We start from the raw sequence: 22,863 nt of genomic DNA, 5'->3' as shown, positions 1-22,863 counted from the left end.
AGTGAGAAAATTCACAAAAAGTTTCTTGCCAGTTCTGAAGCGCTGAACAAATGATATCAGGGGCAAAGATTTTGTTATGAAAATTGGTGCAATTTGATGATGCACTGGAGAAGGAATAAACATTTTTAATGATAGTAGTTAGCTCTAAGTGCAGAGCAAGCTGAGGAATTCTGCACAGATTAAAGAAGATTTATCTGTCTGCTATTCTTAAAGAACTCTATATATTCCACAGTATTTTACATATCCAAAAATATTTCTAAGTGTTTGCTGAGATGGAAGCTCAGTCAAGACTGACCACACAGGTGTTAATGTAGAGTGGCGGTGCCAGGAAGTGCCGCTCTAGCAGTTTAACTACTGGAATTTTCAAGCATCCCGATTATCTGTTCCGAGCTAAAAGGGGTGTGTATGTTTCCTCTCTTTAGCCTAATGCTTACCACTCTTGCTAAGTATTAGGCACTGAGGATGTTTTTGGAGCCCATAAAAATGAAATTGTAAGGAGCTCTAGTATCTGATAATCATAAATATTGAACTTCAGTAAATTGGATCTAAGGCACAAACCTGGTGCCTGTACCTTACATAAAGGTGCTCAGAATCAGACTTGGGGTTGCATACATGCAAGGAACACGGGCTTGGATCCCTCCCAAAATATCCATAGGTGCTAAGGGGTGGATTCTCACTGATTTCCTCCCTCCCTTGGAAGACTTCTGATTCCCCCTATGCTATCCCTGGGGGTCCCTCATCCCCCAGGGGCAGTATTGGGGGGGGGGCTTTTGGTCCACCACAGGAAGGGAGGCAGAGAAAATAACAGCTGAAATTCTATGCAGGGTCTAAGCCATGGTATTTCTTGATTCCCTTCCTTCAGTCAAGCTTTCCGGAGCCAGGTAGATTCAGTCATCAAATCCACAATTAGATACAGAATTTATTGCCTATTCAAGTACTTGACAAGATAAAGGCTATTCTTCTCGAAATGTTAATAAATAGTAGTGGGAGGATGGAACAGGTGGACAATTCCCTTCATATCACCCTTCATTTTTCACTTCTGGTCTTCAAATGGTCATATTTTCAGGGAAACATTGCATACTTTAATGGAACTACTTTTGAGTGCTCATCACATAGTAAATTTCCATAGCTAAATCATATCTATTTGCCTATAGCCAGTAGATTGATAATGGGCTAATTGGTTATATGATACCTAGTGGCCTTGGTTCTGCACGATTGACATGATTTGGAAATTTTAATTCATTCTTTGTACTGAAACAGAATTCCATTTTTACTTCCGTTTCTCAAGTCTTTAGCAAGACAGCAATCCCATACTTGGCTGACAGCCGTTAAGGCTGGGGGCCACATTTTACTGCCCTGGAAGGAGAAGGGGCAGCCCCTGCCTTCCATGGCATTCAGAGCATGGGTGGAGCTATGCACCTAACACACTCCACCCAACATCCCCTCAGTTTGTGCCTCGAACTTGAGGCACTGAATGTTTTCATGCACGTACCATAACACAAAAGTACAGAGGAACAAAAAAGTTTAAGGATCATAAGAATGCAGAGACAGAATAAATAATGCTCATTCATATAGGTATACCTTGCAAGTAAATATGTTGAAAGTTTGAAGGATTTCAGACCTGCCACATGAAATTTTCAGATCAAGATTAAAAAATGACTGTGCAATCCTATGAAGCATTAGTCCACTCTATACCCAGCAGCCACAGAATTGCACTGTAACTTCCATTTGACCTGATCCTTTTCTTTGACCATCTTTTCCCATTTTTAGCAGCCAATTCTTATCAACCTTTGATGCATATAATGTAAAAAGAAAGCATTCATGGCTTGACCATCCTGAATATTTTGGAGAACTTTGGTGATTACAGAGTAATATATTAGAAGTATGTTAGACTCTAGCTATAAAACAATAAGATCATCATTAATTCTTGGTCGTATGACCAGTGCAATGTAACTGCCTGTGACGACTTTGTTCTGTTGTGAAAAATAAACAAGAAACCTGAGTTTTGGCTTTGGATGATACATCCCCTTGTCAGGGCTTCCATTCAGCTGCAGAAAATTGGCCTTCATCTCTGTTCCTCCAATGATTTGTCAACACAACATTGCACAGTGAAGAGGGATATAAGGATGGCATCGTACTCTCTGTCATGCTGTCCTCGAGGCTATGGGCAAGCCTATCCTGCTCTACTCTACCTTCTTCCTCCCTTGAATAGTCGTTTTGATGGAATTGCAGCACCAAAGAGAAGCTTTCAGCCAACAATGATGCATTGCAGCTGCCTCAATGGCTATGGCTGCAGAGGGAGAAGTGACAGAGCTTTAGGTGTTTTCTACCACAAGGCTGCAATCTGACTCACTCGGGAGTAAGTTCAGTCTAAATCAGTGGTGATTCTTCAGAGTCAAGGAAGACTCATCATTGTTAACCCTAATTTCTGTTGTGTTTCAAGGTCCCAAGCTACTCTTGCCAAAGGAGAAGCCGAATGTATGGCCACTGTTCATCCGAAGCAAAAGTTCGTATTTGATCCAAAGACTGTTAAGATTCTTATGGGCCATTTCATTAATTTACATTTTGTGTTTCAATCCATTCCATGAAAGTTAACCATTTGCAAATGAAAAAGTCCTTTTCAAAATTAAAAAAGCATCTGCATTTAAATAAAGGATTTCATGGCATACATAGGCATTATTTTGAAAAGAGGAAATGACTGAAACAGTTTTGGCTTAGACACAAGGCCTGTTCTGGAAAATGGCTAGTGATGTTCTGTCATGGACTGATTTCATACTCTCTTTTTCTTCTCTCTGCAAAACAACTGTTGGGGATGTCCCCTAAAATTTGGCTAAAGCTTGGTTAGCTGGCATGTGAGGTAAAGCAGAAGAACATGTGTGCCAACCTTATATAATTGTGCTTTGCCCCTCCTGGTCCATCTGCAAAATAATGCTGCACCTGCCAATTGCCTTACCAGGGAGGGGAAAGGATAGGGAAAAAAATCTTTCTATTTTTCCCTCCCTCTGGTATGCTGTTATGTCCCTTAACTGCCCCATTATACTTCATCCTACTTTGGTGCCTATACAACACAAAACATAACATGTGTGGATAATTTGAATTACATCCCCCAAAAGCTACTGGCCTGTTAAAGGATATAACTTGTGTGTGTGGGGGGGGGAATGCCATTCCTCCTCTTCCCCTTTCCCAAGACATTTCTGATATTTTATTTCATTTTACAATGGTTGAAAGGGGTATCTGCAACAGCCACAGGCCAGCCCCATCAAACTTAGCTGCAGTGCTGGCAATCCATGGGATCCAGCAATCAGGCCTCCTCTATTTGGGCAGCCCTGGTTTTTTGGATGGGGCCACCTGGGCTCCCAGCTGAGAGACATTATGTGCGTATGCTCCAGCTCTTTATTTTTGCCAACTCTTCTTTTGTGCTTGAGGGAGGTGTGCCACATTCTCTTCCTCTAGTCATCATGAAGCTGAAGACAATGGCATCTCTCAGGGAGTTCCAGGTCCTTGAAGGCACCAGTTTTCTGGTCTTAGGATGACCCCTTTACCTCAGGGATGTTTGCCTAAGCTGTACTGCTTAAGATTCAAGTAACTATGCCTTCTTCATCTGCTGGGTCAAGGCGCATAGGGAGGAAAGAAGAGGCAGTGGCCTCTATATAGCCTTCCTCCATACCACCCTCTGATGCTATGTGCAAGGCAAACACTGTCCATTTTACCTGCTCTACCTCCTGCCAGTCACTGCAACCCTTCCCTCCCCAACCTTGCCAAGGAGAGGGGTACCAGAACGGCCTTCTTCTTAGCACCACTGCTGAGTTCTTCTTGATGCACAAAAGCAACTAGTGATCCTCCTACATCTTTAACAACAACAACAACATTCGATTTATATACTGCCCTTCAGGACAAATTAACACCCACTCAGAGCGGTTTCCATTTTCCTCCTGAGGCATCAGGATGTCAGAAAGAGCTAAGATAAACCCAGAATTGCTTACAGGTTTTAAAAAGAAAGCTCATCACATTATTACAGAACTCTGTTTCTTTCCCTGTTATCATATACTGCATTTGGTGAAGTAGGTTGTTGCCTATTAAAGTTCACATCAAAATAAATTAGTGTTGAGAATGGCTTTTGAATTAATGCTTACATTTCCCTAAAATCGTGTCTATTTGTAGATTCTCTTTTTGAAGGCTCACTGGATTTTATATTGCCCCAGACCTTCACCCCACAATGAAGGAATATTGCCTGTATTTGTCTGCGGGACATCAGAAATATGAGGGACTGTTCATGTATGTAGGCATCTCCAATAGGCATCTCCTATGAGTTTTGTTACTTTGAATTCACTATACGTTGCCCAGAATCCACCTTAAGTGTCCTATACAGTGAGGCCTGGGACATAGCCATCAGTAGATAGATCCACATTTCAATTGTTTTTGTAGCTGCATTCTGATCAGAATAAATCTACAAGTTACAGTGCATGGTAAGGCAGTGCACAGACTGGGTAGGTGATTCTCACATGTGTTGTGGTTATGGTTATGCTGCAGTAGCAACAAGGCTAGCTAGAATACCTCTTTAATTGCCATAAAGTCAGATTGTTGCAGTTCAGAAGGTAGCTATTGTAAGAATATCATGTCAATAATGCATGCTGTGAAAACAATATGTGGTGATGATAAAAGCAACTCTTCAGATGACATGGTGATGACAGAACTGTCTGGATATAACATGTTGTTTTCAAAAATGATACATCATAAGCATAAATAATATAGCTCATCTCTATTTTTTTATCATCTGTGTGAAATAAAATGTAATTATAACAGATTTTTTAGGTACCAGGTGGCTGGGATTTTCTATTATACCAGGTGGTACTAGTGGATATTTTCTGACTGCACCATGTTCTATTCCTTTAAGTAAAAATTGTGCTGTACCTCTACAGAATTTTGACAAATCCATATTCTCTTATTTATCATTGTGATCTAGCCTTTGTGCATTCACAATGTCACTACTGTGATGTCTGCAAAAGGCTATCAAAGTGACTCCTAACACATGTAACAGAACATTAAGAGTTGGATCCAGCCAGCTTTTTGCTCAGTCTCGGCCCAATTCCACTCTTTATTACAGCCCCCATTCCACATGACTGCTGTCTATGGCGGTCCCATAGTCCCAAACATATCCTTTTTTGACAATCAAAAGCTTCCTCCTTTTTTCACCCATTAAAAAAGACTGGTTGGATCCAATCTCTTTGGGTGCTGGAATGAGGATCAGTAGTGAGAGTATCAAACTAGGATCTGGGAGATTCCTAGTTCACATCCCCACTGAGCTATGAAGTTCACTGGGTAACTATGGACCAATCACTCTCTGTCAGCCTCATGTATCTTGTAGGGTTGTTGTGAGGTTAATACAAACAAAGAAGGATAATGTATGCAGCTCTGAGCTTCACGGAAGAAGGGTGGGATTAAAATGCATAAAATAAATAAAGAAGTGGCATATGTTAGCATTTGTGAGCAAAAGTTTCAAAGAATAAGCATAACTTTTTTCATTTCAGGTCTTCATAGTTTTCAGTTTTTCAGTTCATTTCATCATTGTTATTATACTTGATTATTGTTATACATGCTCATGTTCTATATAATATTCTTTTCCTTGGATTTCAATGGGATACTTAATTATAAAGTGCAAAGTGAAGTAGACTTAGATCTATTTTCATGAAGTTCTAATCCTAAATATTACTGTTTGCATTGAAGTACAGTCTTCTTGCAAAACTTGCATGACATTGTAAAGATGCATGCACAGCAGTTAGTATATTATAATCCATTCAAAAAACGTATTTGTTGATCTAGCCATACCTTAGAATTAAAACACTGATGAAACAAGATTTGGATCAAAGATCTGGGTCTACAAAGTTCTGTCATACTTCATTCAGCAATAGATTCAGAGGTGTTTGCTTGCTTTATTTATAGCTGACTTTTCTTGCTGAGACTCAAAGCAGATTACAAAAATAAAAACAATTCAACCAGATAGCATAAAACATCCAATAAGCAATGCAATAGTGTCAGGATTACAAAATTAGAAACAATGAAACAAAGAATGGTCTAAGCGTGATATACCATAAACAATGCGGAAAGTGGGTAACAAAAGTAGAAGACAATGCAGTAAAAGCAAGATGATACATGCAATTGACATTACAATAGACTATAATTCTTTGCCCTTATACAAACACTCTCCTGAAACATTCCACTATACTGCAGCTCCATCCCCATTATGGAAATGCTCTTCTGAGCAGCTGACTTTTAAACTGATTTTAAGGGTAGGGCAGACCTATGCAGAGTGTAATCTAACAATATAGCCTCAAGGTAACCATATCATGTATCCATTTGGTGAGATTGGCCAAGTCAAGGTTGGTAGCCACCTTCTGGGCAAAATGAAAGTGGAAGAAAGCATTTTTTACAGCTGTATTAACTTGTCTCTCCAGTAATAATGACAGATCTCAGTCAACAAGTATCAGTTAGACCGTATCAAATGTGGGAAGCACAGTGTCCTTTAAGAACTTGACTTCCCTAACCACATCACCTTGGTCTTGTCAGAACTCAAGTTTCAATTTTTTCACCCTTAGCCATTGCACCATAGCAGTCATCTCAGGGCCTCTACAGCAGCACCAGGCAATTTGGATAGAAGAATTTAGAGCTGGGTCACATCAGCAAAACTAATCACCGGATATCCCTACTGTAATTTGTTCAGGAGGCAACAGAAAGGATTTTTACCTTGGAGGAATACCAGTGAACTCAATATATGTTTGTCCACAAAATGATTACTTAAAACAACAACAACAACAACAACAACCTCTTACTTGTGAATGGAATAGGAATGTGAATGGAATGGAAAGTATGGATGGCTGCAAACTGTCCCAAATATTGATGCTTAAATATTATCAGTGTTGTGATGGACATAGTTCAGAATTTCAGCTAATAAGATAAAATGTTCAGAAGAATCTGATCATATAAATAGCTTGTATATGAGAAAATGTAAGGCAAGGATTGCTGAAAAATAGGTAAAACAAACAGACAAGTTATTTCCAATTTAAAATCTTAGGCTATTTTTAAATGAAATTGTTTAACAAAAATGACTTTCTAACCCACATAATAGCTAGTTTAAAGCTGTCATGTTCTTGTTTTGTTCTGGATTCTTCTTAGGAGAGAACAAATGATGTCACTTCATGTGACTCCTAATGGAAAAGGCCAGTTTCTACCTACTAAATGTTTGCCCCATTCGGCTTACGTATTTCTGAGCCTTCAACTGTGTTTAAACCCAATCAACTGAAACTGCCAACAGTTGTCTTGCATTTCTCATATTTTCAGTGTGCAGCTGTAAAACATACACCACTAGAACATCAATTAGGAAGCGTCTGTCCAAATAGTTTCCTTGTTATGGATGTATGTTTTTTTCCCCTCTCTCCAATGCCTTTTAGTTTTCTTCCAAAGATGGAGGCCTCTGAAAGCAAAAGCAAAATGGAGACGAGCTCTCTGCCTTTAAAAGATCACATCTGAGTGGTTTTGTAACATAACATATCAGACTCTTAGTCCATCATAACATTTAATCAGCATTACATCTCACTTCCTAATTGTTACTTTTTATTCCAATTGTGAGCTGAGGGGGTGGGAAGAGATGAGAATCTCAGTTAAGCGCCAGTAAAACAAGTTTGCTCTACAGCTGGCGAGCGCTGCACACACGTTAACAGTGCCTTATGGCAGTATTCAATCAAATGAGTCCATAAACTAAAAATAATCACTCTAATACTAATACCTATTATTCTTCATTGTTACCGGTCGCTATGGTGCTGCATTTGACTGGGAAGAATTCAGCGCCATTATTACCCTCTGTCTTTCTCTCTCTCTTTCTCTCTCTCTCTCTGCCTCCCCCTCCCTGAAATGTGATCTAATTGCAGAATCCACACCTGTTCTACAGTTCAATAGAAGCCTCATTTGATGAAGGCAGACTTTCAAACACAAACCCACACTCACATTCAAGCACACACAAACACACACACAGACGACAACATTTGTTAAGGTCTTCAGCCATGAGGAAAAAAAAATATAGCTTGGGATGATCAGAAAATAATATTGCACAGCGCTAAAAAAAAAGCCTGTGTTTTGTGGTCATTGGAAGATTGCTGATGGGTGCATAAATAAAGCATGCTGGAACATCTGTTCTTTGTTGTGCATTCAGCTTTTTAATGTCTTCAAAGAGCAGCTCTGACGCATCACTGACTACCACTCCCCATTCTAGCAACATTTTACCAGAAAATAATAAACCTTCCTGGTGGGGTGCAAGGCGCCAAGGCATTCGGGCAATGCCATTAATTTGGAAATATTTCTTCTTTCTGGGATTTTAAATTCTCTTTCCTTTGAATGCTGTTCAATTTTTGGGATGCAGGCTGGCAACACTAGCTGCCCGTGCAGTAAATCAGCCTGAATATTCTTTTCCAACCTTTATCTGAAAAAGATTTTATTTTTATTTTTTAAAAAGGGGGTCATCTTGTTAAAGTTTACATAGATTATCCTCTGATCTTAATTCTAATTCCAAAAATCCTACCAAAAAGGACTGTTTTATTTCCCCTTTTTATGTGATAGTATTTATTTCTACCGATAAAATTTGGAGGCAGCAGAGACCACCTGACAGTTTAACAATATTGGCTGGTTATTCTGATACAGTGTACGAGGCAGGAAAAGATTAAAAATGGGAGAACCCTAGACTGAGGGAAAGCAGCTTGAATTCTAAAATAAAATTTTAGCTGCGTGAATTTCTCTTGCCATAGGCAATGAGGCTACTATGAATTTCAGATGCATCTCCTGAGCTGTCAATGATGTGGAAAGAGGAGATTGCCACAAATCTTTGTAATGCCAAAGTGATGCGATGTAATTGCAGTTGAAGGTATAGTGACATAAAATGGCAGCTGAGAAAGAGCTGTTTATGTATGTAAAGTGTGCAGAGAGGAATTTGCCCTGCAATCGAGGATCACAAGGAGAATTGCTTTCTAACACTTTCTGCTGCTATCTTTTTTCCTCTGTAGGTCAGCGCTTAAAGGTATTGGAATATCAGTTAGATGTTGATAGGCCATACTCCCACTGCTGAATACAAGCAGAACACATTTAAAGAGGCTGCCTGACTCCATACATTCTTCATGTAGGATTTTATTTAAGGTATTTTCTGTTTTGATAATCCCTGTGCATATAACAGAGACCTTATCTGTTTGTGCAATGAAAGGTGATGGAAGAACCCTGAAGTTGCAGAATGCACTCTTGCAGGACTCAGATAGGGTACTGTCTCTGAATGCTCCCACACATGCTCTGCAAGTAAAGACTGAACATATCATCGAGAAAGCTACTAGCCTAGTCTACTCCTTGCCATGCTAATTTTGCACTTGCAGGGAGATTTGTATGGAAAAGATCTTTCAGAAATATGACCTCAGAACTCTGTCAGCTAGTTTCCACATCATATGTAGGCCATACCTTAATTCCAGATCTCAAATACGTTGCTTTCCAGACAAAAAATGACCCTGACAATTGTGTTAGGAATGGATTGCATCATGCCTTATATTTCTTCTACCAGGAAATTATCTCTGTAGAGGAAAGAAGTGTGTATATCATTATGTACAAAGTGCAACACAAACATTTCTTTTGACTTTATTCCACTGTGGCTGCTCAATATACATGCAATAATATAGCTGTTCACATTACACTTTATGCATGATGGATGCAATTTTTTAGAGAGATTTGCTCTGTAACACAAGAAAAACAGCTCACAGATGTGGTCTTTCAGGCTGTATTCTGATGACTATCACCAGGAGTTTGGGCCTAGAAGTTACAATAATGAGATGCCCCTGTCCACATCTTAAATCAGCAGGAAATTGGATCTTTGATGATGCCAGCATCCTCAGTGTCAAATTTGCTCATTCAGTGTTGTTTCTCCCTAATATTTGAATTCTTAAAAAAAAAAATTCAGATGCTTTTAGACAATTTCACCATTAATTTCAATGGTAAACTCATGTAACAATGCAATACTCACCAGTTCCTAGCACTTCAACCTGTGTTATTCAGAGCACCAGAAACAAGACACGCAGAGCACTAGGAAGCTGCCTCAGAATATCAGTCCATCTAGATTACCAGTGACTACTGTGACTTGCAGCATTTCTTCAGGGTCTCTGACAAGAAAGATCTTTTCCAACTAGGGTTGTTAGGGAGCTGGAGTCCCTCGACAGGGGATCCCCAGGTCCCTGTAGTCTCCCAGCGGGGGAGTGGGAGCCGGTACTTACTCTGGCTTCTTTTCTTTTGGCGCACAGGGACCGCGGCAGTGAGAGGTGGCAGTGGGCAAGAGGCGGCAGCAGCAGTGGTGGTGGCGGTCTGTTCTTGCCGCTGCTGCCACTGGCTGCTCTCATGGTGTGGGAGCATGCTCCATGCCCGGGGGTGTGCTGCGCCACCGGGGAGGGGGTGCTTCAGGGAGCGCCCCCCTTCTAGCCAGGTAAGTGGGTGTGGGGGGAGGAGGGTGGGATCTGGGGATCCCCCACCTCGGGCAGGGGAATGGCAACCCTATTCCCAACACTCGCAGTCTGAGACACCAACGATCAAACCTGAGACCATCTTCATGTAGAGCATGTGCTGTACCAAATGGCTCCAGAATATTCAACCAAGAGAGCCAATCCATGTACCAGAGAATGTACAGAATTCTGTTGCTGTTCACTTCGGCTTGAGGAGAAACCCAAATCCCTGTTAGAGAAATCCTGAGTCTAAATAACCCTATTCCCAAAGGAAACCGTAATATTTTGCTATGTAAATTGGGGGGGGGGGGTGCCTGGCACTTACCTCCATTTCCTTCTCTCACATACTCCTGGGGTGGCGCGATGATGTCACTTCTGAGAGGCCCCAAAGGGGCTGAATCAGCTTGGTGTGAAGCCCAAGACATTCCTGGGGCCTGCATGATGACCTCACTCCGGGGAGTGATGTAGTCGCACTGTTCCAGTAGCACACCTTGGAAGGTCCGTTCCCATGTCTTTTCCCTTGCTGGCCAGGTGAGTGGTGGCAGGGGGAGGAGTCTAGGAGCAGGGAATCCCCTGCCCTCACTGGGGGATTAGCAGCACCCATAGTTTACGGTGGTTAGAAGTACAGGCCTCTTACGTGAGAATTACTACCATAACTTGCTTTAAAAAGCTGCATGTGAAGTGTTTCTCAAGCTCTTCTAGATATGATGGCTTTGGTCATTCTGTGGAGGTGCCATGCCAAAGTATCCTGTTGATGAACTGCGTGCTGAGCAGCATGTGGCTCTCACCAGAATCATAATTGTGCAACTCCATCAAACTTGACAGGAAAGCATGGTTGCATTCATGCAAAGATTTTCACTATCTCTGTGTAGGAGGAACGACCACTGTGGTCATTGGCAAATGAAGGAATGCAGCAAGCCTGGTAGCACAGCCCTAAGCAGAGGTTTTTGTTCAAGTCCACTGAAATCAGTAGGCTTAGAAGGATGTAACTCTGTTTAGGACTGCACTGTGATTGTCTCTTCTCATAAACTGGTTTCAACCGTGAATAAAGAGCTTAATTTTTTACTAATGGTTTTTAAAGAGATATTTTGACAACACCGTCGTTCCTCACATGACATTCACTATGACCCTGAATGGCACAGGCACAACACAGATGGGTATCTGTGTTTAGCACTTTGACCTCCAGGAGAAATCTTATCACCACCCAAATTAAAATGGATCTGAGGTTATAGTCAAGTTACACTCATGTGGAGCTATCACAGATGGCAGAGTGAGAAATTGCACTGACTCATTGACTTGGGCTATACATAACTGCTCACTCATCACAAACAGGTTCCGAAGTTTGTTATAGTCAATGTGTCAGTTCAATTGCATTTGAAAAAATCTTTGGATTAACTTCTATGATGTGATGTATACATGTTAATACAGCCACATTAGGTGAACCCAGTCAAAGTAGCATCAATATTAAGCATGGCTATTTCTCAGCACAAACAGTGCAAAATTATCATCATAGGCAGCACCCCACATCATAGGCAGCACCCATCATTGGCTATTGCATTATCATTGCACTGCAGTAGTTATTCACCTCCTGGATTGTCTTGCCCTTGCAGCAAAATCCAGTGGCAAATTATTACTATTTAAGGTATTTATTTCTCACCTTATCTCCTTAGACTCAAGGCAGCTAACAGAGTGGCAACAAGTTGCAAGGACACAAAAACAGCAACAGTCCATCAGCAAGGTCAAAACAACAGTACACGTCAAGATGCGCTGGTTAAAAATACAGCCAAATCTGCCAAAACAGTTTACCCTCAACCAAATGCCCTCTGGAATAAAAACATTCTACACACCTTCCTGAATGCACAACCGCTATGGTATGTCACTCCAGAGGACTGGACTCAATCCAGAAAATGCCTGTGACCTGACTGTTGCCATATGGCCTGTGCTAAGATCTCTGTGGAGGCTATTCATTGGTTGCCACACAATAAAATCAAGAAGCTGCTACTGATTTTTTTTTTAAAATGCAGAGATGCCTGCCTAAGGTAGTAGAGATTGGCTCTCAGATCCTAAACATATTTCTGTGGAAATCAATGGGGAAAATTTCCAAGTCCATCTGTTTATGATCTGGCTAGTCAGGTGCAACCCACAGCTTCAGCACAATCCTCCACTTCTTTTCATGGGAATGCTTTTGTAAGTCTCCCCCCCCAACCACCCCCCCCCCCCGAAAAGAACAGAGGTTGCACAGCAGAAAGGCTTGGCTGATTGCATCCATGGCGCTCTTCTTAGGTCTAAACAATGTACAAGAAGAGAAGCAGATTGAAGAAAAGAGGGGAAAACATTATATACACTAATCTAACACACAGCAAAGGCCACTTTACATTCTAAACCAGCACTGCTGGGTAAATTGTTCTACAGCTGGCAACTCTAACAGTTTCCAACAGAGTTTGAACACACTCATCTACTTTCATTATGCTGACATGACTGAAAATACCTCCAGCCAGACATATTCGTAATCCTTAATTTTTTTTTAGTACCAATCTCTAGGCACAGATATAGTGGGACCTCAAAACCAGTGGGATGATAAAATGAATATGATTTTTTAAAAAGAGAATAAAGCTCATGATTCTTGAAAAAGGTGCTAGTGATGAAGTGGTGGAGGGTTGCTACTTAGCAGAGATTTGGTGATTTGGGTCAACTAAAATTCAAGCCCCCAAACATTGTTGGAAGTGTTGATCACCTTTTTTTTTTTAAATAGAAACAAATCATGAGATGCCAACATTAATAATAAAAATAAGTATGTTATATATTGCATTGAGTCCCCTGGATGAGCTTATTATTTTATTTGTTTTTCTTCATTTTTACTCCTCCTTTTCTCGCCAATGAGGACCCGAAGTCCTCATTGTTCTCTTCCTCCATTTTATCCTCATGACATCACTGTGAGGTAGACTAGTTTGAGAATGTTTGACTAGCTAAGGTTAGCTAGTGAGCCTCCATGGCAGAGTGGAGATTCAAACCTTGGATTTCCCAGTTGATAGTCTGACACCGTTACTATGTGAAAGTTAAACAATGAAGAAAGCTGACAGGAAGAAAATTGATTCATTTGAAATATAGTGTTGGCGGAGAATTTTATGGATACCATGGACCACCAAAAAGACAAATGGGTTCTAGATCAAATCAAGCCTGAATTCTCCCCTAGGTAACTAAACCAAGGCTATCATACTTTGGTTGCATCACGAAAAGACAAGACTCACTGGTTTACGACAATAATGCTAGGAAAAGTTGAAGGCAGTAGGAAAAGTGAAGACCTAACATGAAACTATCAATATGTTAGTCTGTCTGTAGCAGCAGACTCTCAAAAGCTCCTACCCTACCACAAATTTTGTTAGTCTTATAGGTGCTACTGGAGTCTTGCTCTTTTCCACTGCTAACATGAGAAGGATTGATTAAAGGAAGCCGCAACCTTCCATCTGCAAGATCTGAGCAAGGTTGTTAATAATAGGATGTTTTGGAGGTCATTAATTCATAGAGTCACCATCAGTCAGAAACAACTTGACAGCACATAAAAGACACACACATAAAATACAACAATAATGATAATTCAGGTTTAATTGTAGCACTTTACCTTTTCTAAGACCTAAATATTAAATTAAGGTGACTGCAAATGAGGGGAGAAAATGAGTATCAACTATTAATGGGAAGGAAGCCAGTTTGGTGTAGTGGTTAAGAGCACAGGACTCTAATCTGGAGAACCAGGTTTGATTCCTCACTCCTCCACTTGAAGCCAGCTGGGTGACCTTGGGTCAGTCGCAGCTCCTAGCTCTCTCAGCCTCACCCACCTCACAGGGTGTTTTGTTGTGGGGATAATAATGGTATACTTTGTAAACCGCTCTGAGTGGGTGTTAAGTCATCCTGAAGGGTGGTATATAAATCGAATGTTGTTGTTGTTGTTATGCAAATATGTTTGGTGTGGCAAAGAATAAAGCTAAAAAAAAATTCTAGTTATAGTATATGACCTTTCCAGTTCCCATGGTGGGGACCAATGAGCCTTCACGAATCCTAGAAGTTCAAATGAAATAAAATAGATATATTCTCCAGATTTTATACACAGTCACTTTACAGAAATAGTATTGTTTGAAAAAGAATGTCAGAAATAAAAGTCAGTCAGTGCCTTGAGTTTTACACACACATACATATATATAAGAATCCAGTAGCACCTTTAAGACTAACCAACCTTATTGTCGCATAAGCTTTTGAGAATCACAGTTCTCTTCGTCAGATGCATGGAGAACTGTGATTCTCGAAAGCTTATGCGACAATAAAGTTGGTTAGTCTTAAAGGTGCTACTGGACTCTTTTTGATTTTGCTACTACAGACTAACATGGCTAACTCTTCTGGATATACATATATATATATACACTCCTTGCATTCACATTGAGTCTCCTGAGAGCTCTACCTCAATCATTCTATCTCTGAAACTATTTCTTAATGACAATGGCTCTTCATAAGCCTGAACGAAACTATTCTTACAGAACAAGACTGTTTTCTCAAATGATATGGTTCTATAGAGTGGCTATGGTTGTACCGCTTGTGTTTGTTTTATATATCCATGAATTCCCTGTTTCTGGAAACTGCCTTGGGATCCACCTAATAATAAAGCAAAATGCATGCTACTACTTTCAAAGGGAAATACGGATTTAACTGATTATTACCTGTCAAGTGATCGGATATCTACAGGATGGTGTATGTCTACTAAAAGTTCAAAGCATAACAATTCTAATCAAGACAATGGCTCTTTAAACCATCACAGAAATATCAGAATACCCTCAAGGACTTTCAGGGGGTATCTCATTTCCCCGTTCCCCACTACTTCCCCTTTTTCTTCCCTGAAAGCCCCCATAGCTTCTCCCCTTTTCCTGTTTCCTTCTCTAGTTCCCATCCACTAGGCAACCTACATTTATCTGCCCTCCTCCCTATGTTCAGCTTTTCCTCTTTTCCTTTTTTTAAAATCCTATTGAAACTCCATGAGACAATGCTCTTCAGCAGCAGAAATAATTACATCAAGGGATGAAAGAACAGAGAAAAATTTGGCTGCTGAAAGTATTTTTAGGGATGACAAACTAAAATGGGTGTGTGTGTAATAAAAAGGGCTCTAAGATCCTTAAAAAATGGGCATTCAAAAAGAGTATGGAAAGAAGCATCCATTTTACCCAGAAGGCATGGACAAAGTAAATTGGAATATGGGATATTCCTAACTCTACCCTGGCGAACCTCAGAAAGGTCAGTGTTATGCCTAACCAGGCAGAAAGTGCTCACATATTGTGGTGATAAGATTTAAATGTATCCCCTCAGAGGTCAAAGGCTGGCCCAATCAGGGAAGAGTGGCCAAGCCGGCAGTGGGTGGGGGTGCAAGCAGGCAGTAGCCTGCCAGCCACGCAGGGAAGCTGTATCCCTTTGGGGAAAAACATTTTACTCCTTTTTACTCCCTTAAGGTGTGAATTTCTTAAAATCCCTTCTTACAGAGCAATCCTAAGAAGAGTTACACCAGTCTAAGCCCATTGAAATCAATGGGCTTAGACTGGTGTAACTTTGCTTAGGATTGCACTGTTAGTGAGGGATTGCACGTTTGGGTTTGGGCTGGGCGTTATATATATATATATATATCTTTATAGAGAGAGAGATTATTTCATTTTCACATATATTTTAAAATCACTTATCTTGCATGCAATGTGCATGTCCTTTCAAGTCAAGCATACCGTATTGAAGATATGCTCAAGAATTAAATCTTACAGTATATTGAATGGTTTTACACCTAGGCGCTCGGCATTGTTCAGAGTGGAAATTGGGTAGCTTCTGTTGGCTCATGGTCATAATTTTACAGCTTTGTTGAAATATATGTACTGCAGGATAGGTATGCATAATTTAAAATCAGTTACCCTTTGAGCATATGTGCTGACTTTGCACTTGTGCAGAAGGCAATGCTAATCACTCAGCATGTTACTGCATGTTCAGAACTTCCTCGGCTGACCTATAGGTTTCAGGAGATAGGGTGAGAATGTGCAAAGAATTCGCACTAAGATTTAGCAGTCTAAATTGAAATTCAAAGGTTTGGATGAGTAAGGCCATTTCCACACATGTTGAATAATGCACTTTCAATGCACTTTCGCAATCCTTTTGAAGTGGATTTTTTGTTCCACACATAAAAAATCAGTTTCAAATGTTTACTAAAGAGTATTGAAAGTGGATTATCCAACGTGTGTGGAAGCAGCCTAAGTCTTCATGGGATTGCACTGTCAGCTTGGGAGGCAGCCAGGCAAGCAGGCAAAATGGGCAAGGCTGACTTACTAGAAAGATAAACCATGAGGTTTCCCCCCACCCCTGAAGTCAATTGGATCAAGACTATCAAGAAAAGTACCTCTTTTACAAGTTAATGCTTTTTTTCCTTTCAGGTGGGCTGGGCAACAAATGGGTAGAAGAGGAGGGCAGGGACACAGAAGAGAAAGCAAGGCAGAAAATGCACAAATGCAAAGCAGTGTAGTTGAGAACAATCCTGAGTGTTTGATAAATAACTAACATTTTTCAGAAGAGTTGAGGGTGCTGCTTGCAATTAATAATCAAATTTGAACAGGGGAGCAGTTGCCCAACACTTCTATAAATAAAAATGTCAGGGCTTTTTTTCTGGGAAAAGAGGTGGTGGAACTCAGTGGGTTGCCCTCAGAGAAAATGGTCACATGGCTGGTGGCCCTGCCCCCTGATCTCCAGACAGAGGGGAGTTTAGATTGCTCTCCACGCCAGTCTGGAGATCAGGGGGTGGGGCCACCAGCCATGTGACCATTTTCAAGAGGTTCTGGAACTCCGTTCCACCACATTCCAGCTGAAAAAAAGCCCTGCTTTCCGTGCAAACCTAGTAGAGGACAATGGACATTTGAGCACCATAGACATGTTGTGTCATGTCAACGTAAATCTTTTTGGTGAATAGGTTACACTTGTTATAACATAGTTATAACATAGTTATAACATAGTTTATATTTAATGAAGTCCCTTAACGCATTGTCCTTAAGATCTTATTGAACCTGCTAGTATGATAGAGAGGCAAAAGTTGCAATCAGAAAGCTACTTGCTTTATCATAGTCCCATGGAAATCAATGAGACATTGTGAAATCATTTCCTAGGTAGTAGTTTGAGAATTGCTGTCTTCTTAAGTTGCCATCATAAGCACACCAGAGGCCCATGCAAACATTACAGTCTTAATTAGTGACTATATGGAAACCAAGTGGTCTTTGAAATCCTCCTGAACACTAACTCCCACCAGCTGAGGGAAATTTGAAGAGGCTTGAAGCATCGTCTGCCCCTTGTTGTTCCCTACAATGAAATTCCTTTCTGAGGGAAGAAGGAATTACTAGTGTGTCAACACCTGTGTAAAGAATGAACTTCAAAGTGCTTTTTGGCCAATTTTTTTACAAATTATATTTTATTTCCTTTCTCCTGTAAAATATTGTCAATTCTTGTACAATAATGTTTTGATTTTCCTTGAAATGTTTTATATGTTCATTCTGAGAATGCATGTCAGAACCAAATTTTCATTTTCCTTTAAGGCAAAACTCAGAGGCTACACTGGAAGGTGTAAAACTCTTTTGAAAAAAAGTTGGTTTCTCTCATAAAAACTCTTAAATTCCCTTAAAATTCCTCAGGACTTTGCAAATGCACATTGAATTGTGGACTAGGCAAAATTTCAAAGCAAATTATAATTCTTCTTTTTGCAGGGTGCCTGTGCAGCAGTCAGGAGGACACTAAACTGATTAACAGTAACAAAAGCTTTATTTATGGAACTAATGAACAGGATAGAAAACAGATCCAACTAGCTGCCTTGAGAGTGTTGTTCAGAGTTCTAGATGAAAAGCCAAAGAGTGGCATTTTGCAGATAGACGAGGAAAAGCTCCTTAAAAATGAAGGTTCTTTTACAGTCCTAAATAGAGCTTGCTGCCCCATGCAGGAACTTCTCTTTTTGTTTGTACAGAAGACATTGCTTACCCTAGTACTTGAGGTAAAATGACTATAATAGAAGTAGCCACATGAAAAATCATAGGTTGTCTGTATGAATTACCCAACATCAGCCCAGTTAGGCAGAGTACATATTGGCACAGTAGGGCTTTGCAAGTTAGGTATGAAAATTCACATAGATTCTTTATCTTAATATATTAATAAGGAAGTCCATTTAAGAAAGAATAGAGATAGCATTCTAAACTAATTAGCTAAACTAGGATGGATAGAGATACAAGAGAGCCAGTTTGGTGTAGTAGTTAAGAGCAGCAGGACTCTAATCTGGAGAACTGGGTTTGATTCCCCACTCCTCCACTTGAAGCCAGTTGGGTGACCTTGGGTCAGTCACAGCTCTTCAGAGCTCTCCCAGCCCCACCCATCTCACAGGTGATTGTTGTGGGGATAATAATAACATACTTTTGTAAACCACTCTGAGTGGGTGTTGTGAAGGGCAGTATATAAATAGAATGTTGTTGTTGTTAGAAATAATGGCTCCCAGACTCATCTGGGGGACTGAGTTGTGGGTGATGTGGAGGAGGCGAGCGGGGAAGCGGCATGGTGGCCACCATGTTGTGGAGGGGCAGGGAGTGTCCAGGGACCAGGTGACTCCACCCTGGCACATCCGGTATGGGCCCCTGGTCTGATAGCTGGCCCCCGCCCCTCAGCACTTGGCCTGTGGCGGCATTGGAGCCAGACTTGCGAGGCCAAGTGGGGCATCCAGGCCTCAGCAAGAGAGGCCTGCCCTGGGCCACAAGGCCACAACATGGGGCTGCGTGGCTGTGAGGCAGTAGCAGGAGGCCTATGCAGAGTAGCAGGGCAGTGCAAGATGACAGTGGTGGCAGTAGCAGTGAGAGGGCCTCAGGCTGCATGTGGCTCGTAGCCATCACAAGGCCTACTTGCTCCAGCAGCAGCGGCTACTGCATGAGCGAGGTCGCATCCAGGCCACCACTCTGTGTGGCTTTGCTTCAGCATGGGGGTGGAGGACACCTTGCTCGGTGCGGGTGCGACTGGCAGCCTCCTGGTGCCTGTGTTCCTCGTGTGCCCTTTTTTCTTCCTGCCTGTGCTCCTGCTGCTGCCTCCTTTCCCCTCGCCCTTTGGCTCCCTCGCTCTCTTGGAGAGCTTCTGCACTCGCTCACACCGCCGCTGTCTCTTCCCTTCTCAGGCACCGGCAGGAAGATCTCTGGGAGGGGACTGCTGAGCCATCGGTGGGGAGAGGGACTCAGCTTCTTTGGACAGCTGGGTTGGCTGACGGAGGGGCCGTGTTGTTGTTGTTGTTGTTAGAATGTATCTTATTCGCATGGCAAGATGGAGAAGAAACAGTAGGAAGATATCAGTCAGAAGGAAAGATGATTTCCTGAGAGTAGCAATCAACGTAGCAAAGGGACAGCACCAGAGTAGTGGAAAAGAAGAATACATAGGTCCAAGCTACAAGTGACGAATGACACTTGAACGGCAAGTGGATCAAGTGGAGCACAAGTGGAAGGCAAGTGAACTGGGAGAAATGCACTTGCCGTTCAAGTGTCATCCGTCACTTGTAGCTTGGCCCTCAGTCTTAACTTCTCTGTGTCTCAGTCCTTCACTTCCAACACCAAAAGACCTCTGAAGTTCATTCACAGCAATATTTGTGGACCATTACCACCTCCAACAATAGGCAATTAGTGTTTTTTTAAAAAAATCTTTTATTGAAGATGCAGATGGCCTCAGGGCTGAAAGTGCCTGCTGGAAGTATCTAAGCAGCTAGTTCTGTCTCAAGAACAGCTGCAAATGTCAGGGTCCTGTTTTTGCATCCACATATGCTCCTTTACTAAGAGTGGTTTATTAGATTGTCACTTGCTCAGTTGCCTGTTCTTTCCTCTTACTTGACCACGCTCAAGCCCTCTTCTGCCTCTGCCCACACTTGCCATCACTCCTCCATTTCCCTGTGTTCAACTTCTTTTTCCCTGCCTCCTGTGCTGGAGACTGGCTTAGGAATACTTTTTGCCTCCTTATCCAGGCATATGCCTTCTCCCTCACCTCTCTCCTGTCCTTTTACTGGCTGCCTTTTTTCTTCCCCTACTGTCCTCTCTTGCTGGCTCTCCTTCCTTTCCCAGCCCTCGAAGTGTCTCTTTTCCACCCCTTATTCTCTTCTTGCTCTAATTTCCCACCTCCCACCACCTCCTCTGGAACCAGCCTTGGTTGTCATGTGCCATTTTGTTTTGCTTTGAAATTCTTAGCACTGTTACTTTGTGTGTGTGTGTGTGTGTGTGTTAAATTTACCCCTGCAACATTTAAAAACATCTTATATATTTGGTTCTGAATGCCCTCCTCCCCGCTGCAGATTTTTTGCTCCACACAGGAGGACAGCGCATGGCTATTAGATATACAATAATGGACTGGAATAAAATAGAATAGAATAGCAACCTACCTTGCAGTGTACTTACTTCTCTTTTCTGCAGTCTACTTCTAAACATTTCTAATATGGGCCACTGTTTAACAGAGCAGAAGGACAGGATTCCCAAAACACTTTGCAAGAGTCCAGGCACAGAAGAAATTAAATGAACCAGACAAAAATCTGTCTGCCCTTTCACAGCTAGGACTGGTCATAAACATGCAATTATTTTGTGAGAGTGTGATGAGACAAAATTAAATATAAACTTTGCACTCAGCTAGAAGTCCTTCCTGGCGCCCAAAAATGCCTTGAGCAAAGCCACTATTGCTCAGGAAGGAAAATATTGAACAATTTTTAAAACAGCCTAATCATGATCAGCAGCTTTCTCCTGTAGAATGTAAGTACCTTGCTGATATCTGTGCTGAGACAATAGCATTACAATGTTTGAGTTTTTAATAGGAAGGCATCCTAGCTATATGTCTGAAGCTTGTAGAAATTAAGATCTGTTCTTTCTGTTTAAAGCTAATTATTTTGAATTTTATCTCCCTTACGCTGTATTAATTCTGTTCTTGTCAGTGCCAAATATGAATGGTTGCATCCTGGATATACAATCTAAATATGTATAATATGTGAGCTACCAGTCTCAGAAGGCATCCTTGGAAATAGTGGTACATAGGTGGTTTTAGAGTTTGGGCGCACAGGTCCCAGGAGAGTGACTTAAGATACTAAGGTGTACTTAAAATACTGCTGTCTGCTTTGGGTGACATCTGCTGGATCCATGAGTTGTGGAACCAGACTTTGACTATAAAGTATAGGCCTGATGGAACCACTGCCTGGATGTTTGGCTCCTGTTTTTGATCCCTTGGTCCATTTTTATTGGCTACACAATTGTTTATCACTATTGATCTCTCTTTAACTCTGGTTAATACATAGCCATGCTATGACAGAAATGCTAGTCTCTCCCGAACCAGCCACTTTAGGCCAGCAGTTCTGGATTTTAGAAATAATCTGTCTCATTGACATGCAAGTATATTGTCTTGACATAAGAACATAAGAGCTGCCCTGCTGGATTGGACCAGTACTTCTAGTCCAACTGAATTCCACAGCGTGGCCAACCAGCTGCCGCAGAATGCCAGCAAAGGAGACATAGAGACAGAGGCGTCCCCTTGATAATACCTCCTAGTATCGATATTTACTGGTTTACTGCCTCTGGACATGACAGCTCTGTCAGCACTCTCAAATGTTTGCAAGGGGTATCACATAACATTCCATGTAGTGGAGACCAATTGATCATTTAGCTTTTATCATTTCATCGTGATTACAGATTACATCCTGGATTTTTCTTCTAATGCAGCAGAGCCAATAAAGGAATGCATCTTCTTTGTATCCCGGTTAGAAGTTATTTTAGCCCCAGGCACTACTTCTCCCACCTGTTTTTGAAGTCAGATATTTACATGACTCCCAACCTCATCATTTACGTCTCAGCATAGTTTGTCCTTATGCACATGTTGTTGGAGCCCTCGTAAAATGCCCATCACATCCCTGTTTTATGTTTAAACACTTTTTATTTCCCTAGAGAATATAAAATACACAAATGTGGCTCCATGAGGAAATGTTCCAAAAGAGATTATAAATGCAGTCATAAAAGTCAAAGTTCTCAAAACATTTCACTGGCTCCATCTTCAGAAGAAACTGTTTAGATAGAAAAATACACGTCAGCCTATTTTATTGTTGTTATTACGTGTTAGATATTACAAATGCAATCTGTCTGCTTCACACATAAACTACAGTCTCCAAGTATCTTTAAGTATTACCTCCAACAGTTACAGCAAGAGAGAGGGAGGATAATTTAGGAGGATGTTAAACCATCACTTCACTGCAGGAAAGAAGATTGTCTACAATGAGTTTACCACAGGGCAGCGCTCAGTTGAAGCTGATTGAACGAGCAGC

This window comes from Eublepharis macularius, chromosome 11 (assembly GCF_028583425.1).
Source record: "Eublepharis macularius isolate TG4126 chromosome 11, MPM_Emac_v1.0, whole genome shotgun sequence".
NCBI lineage: Eukaryota > Metazoa > Chordata > Lepidosauria > Squamata > Eublepharidae > Eublepharis > Eublepharis macularius.
The sequence above is the reverse complement of the archived record's forward strand: the minus strand, read 5'-3'. Positions refer to the sequence as shown.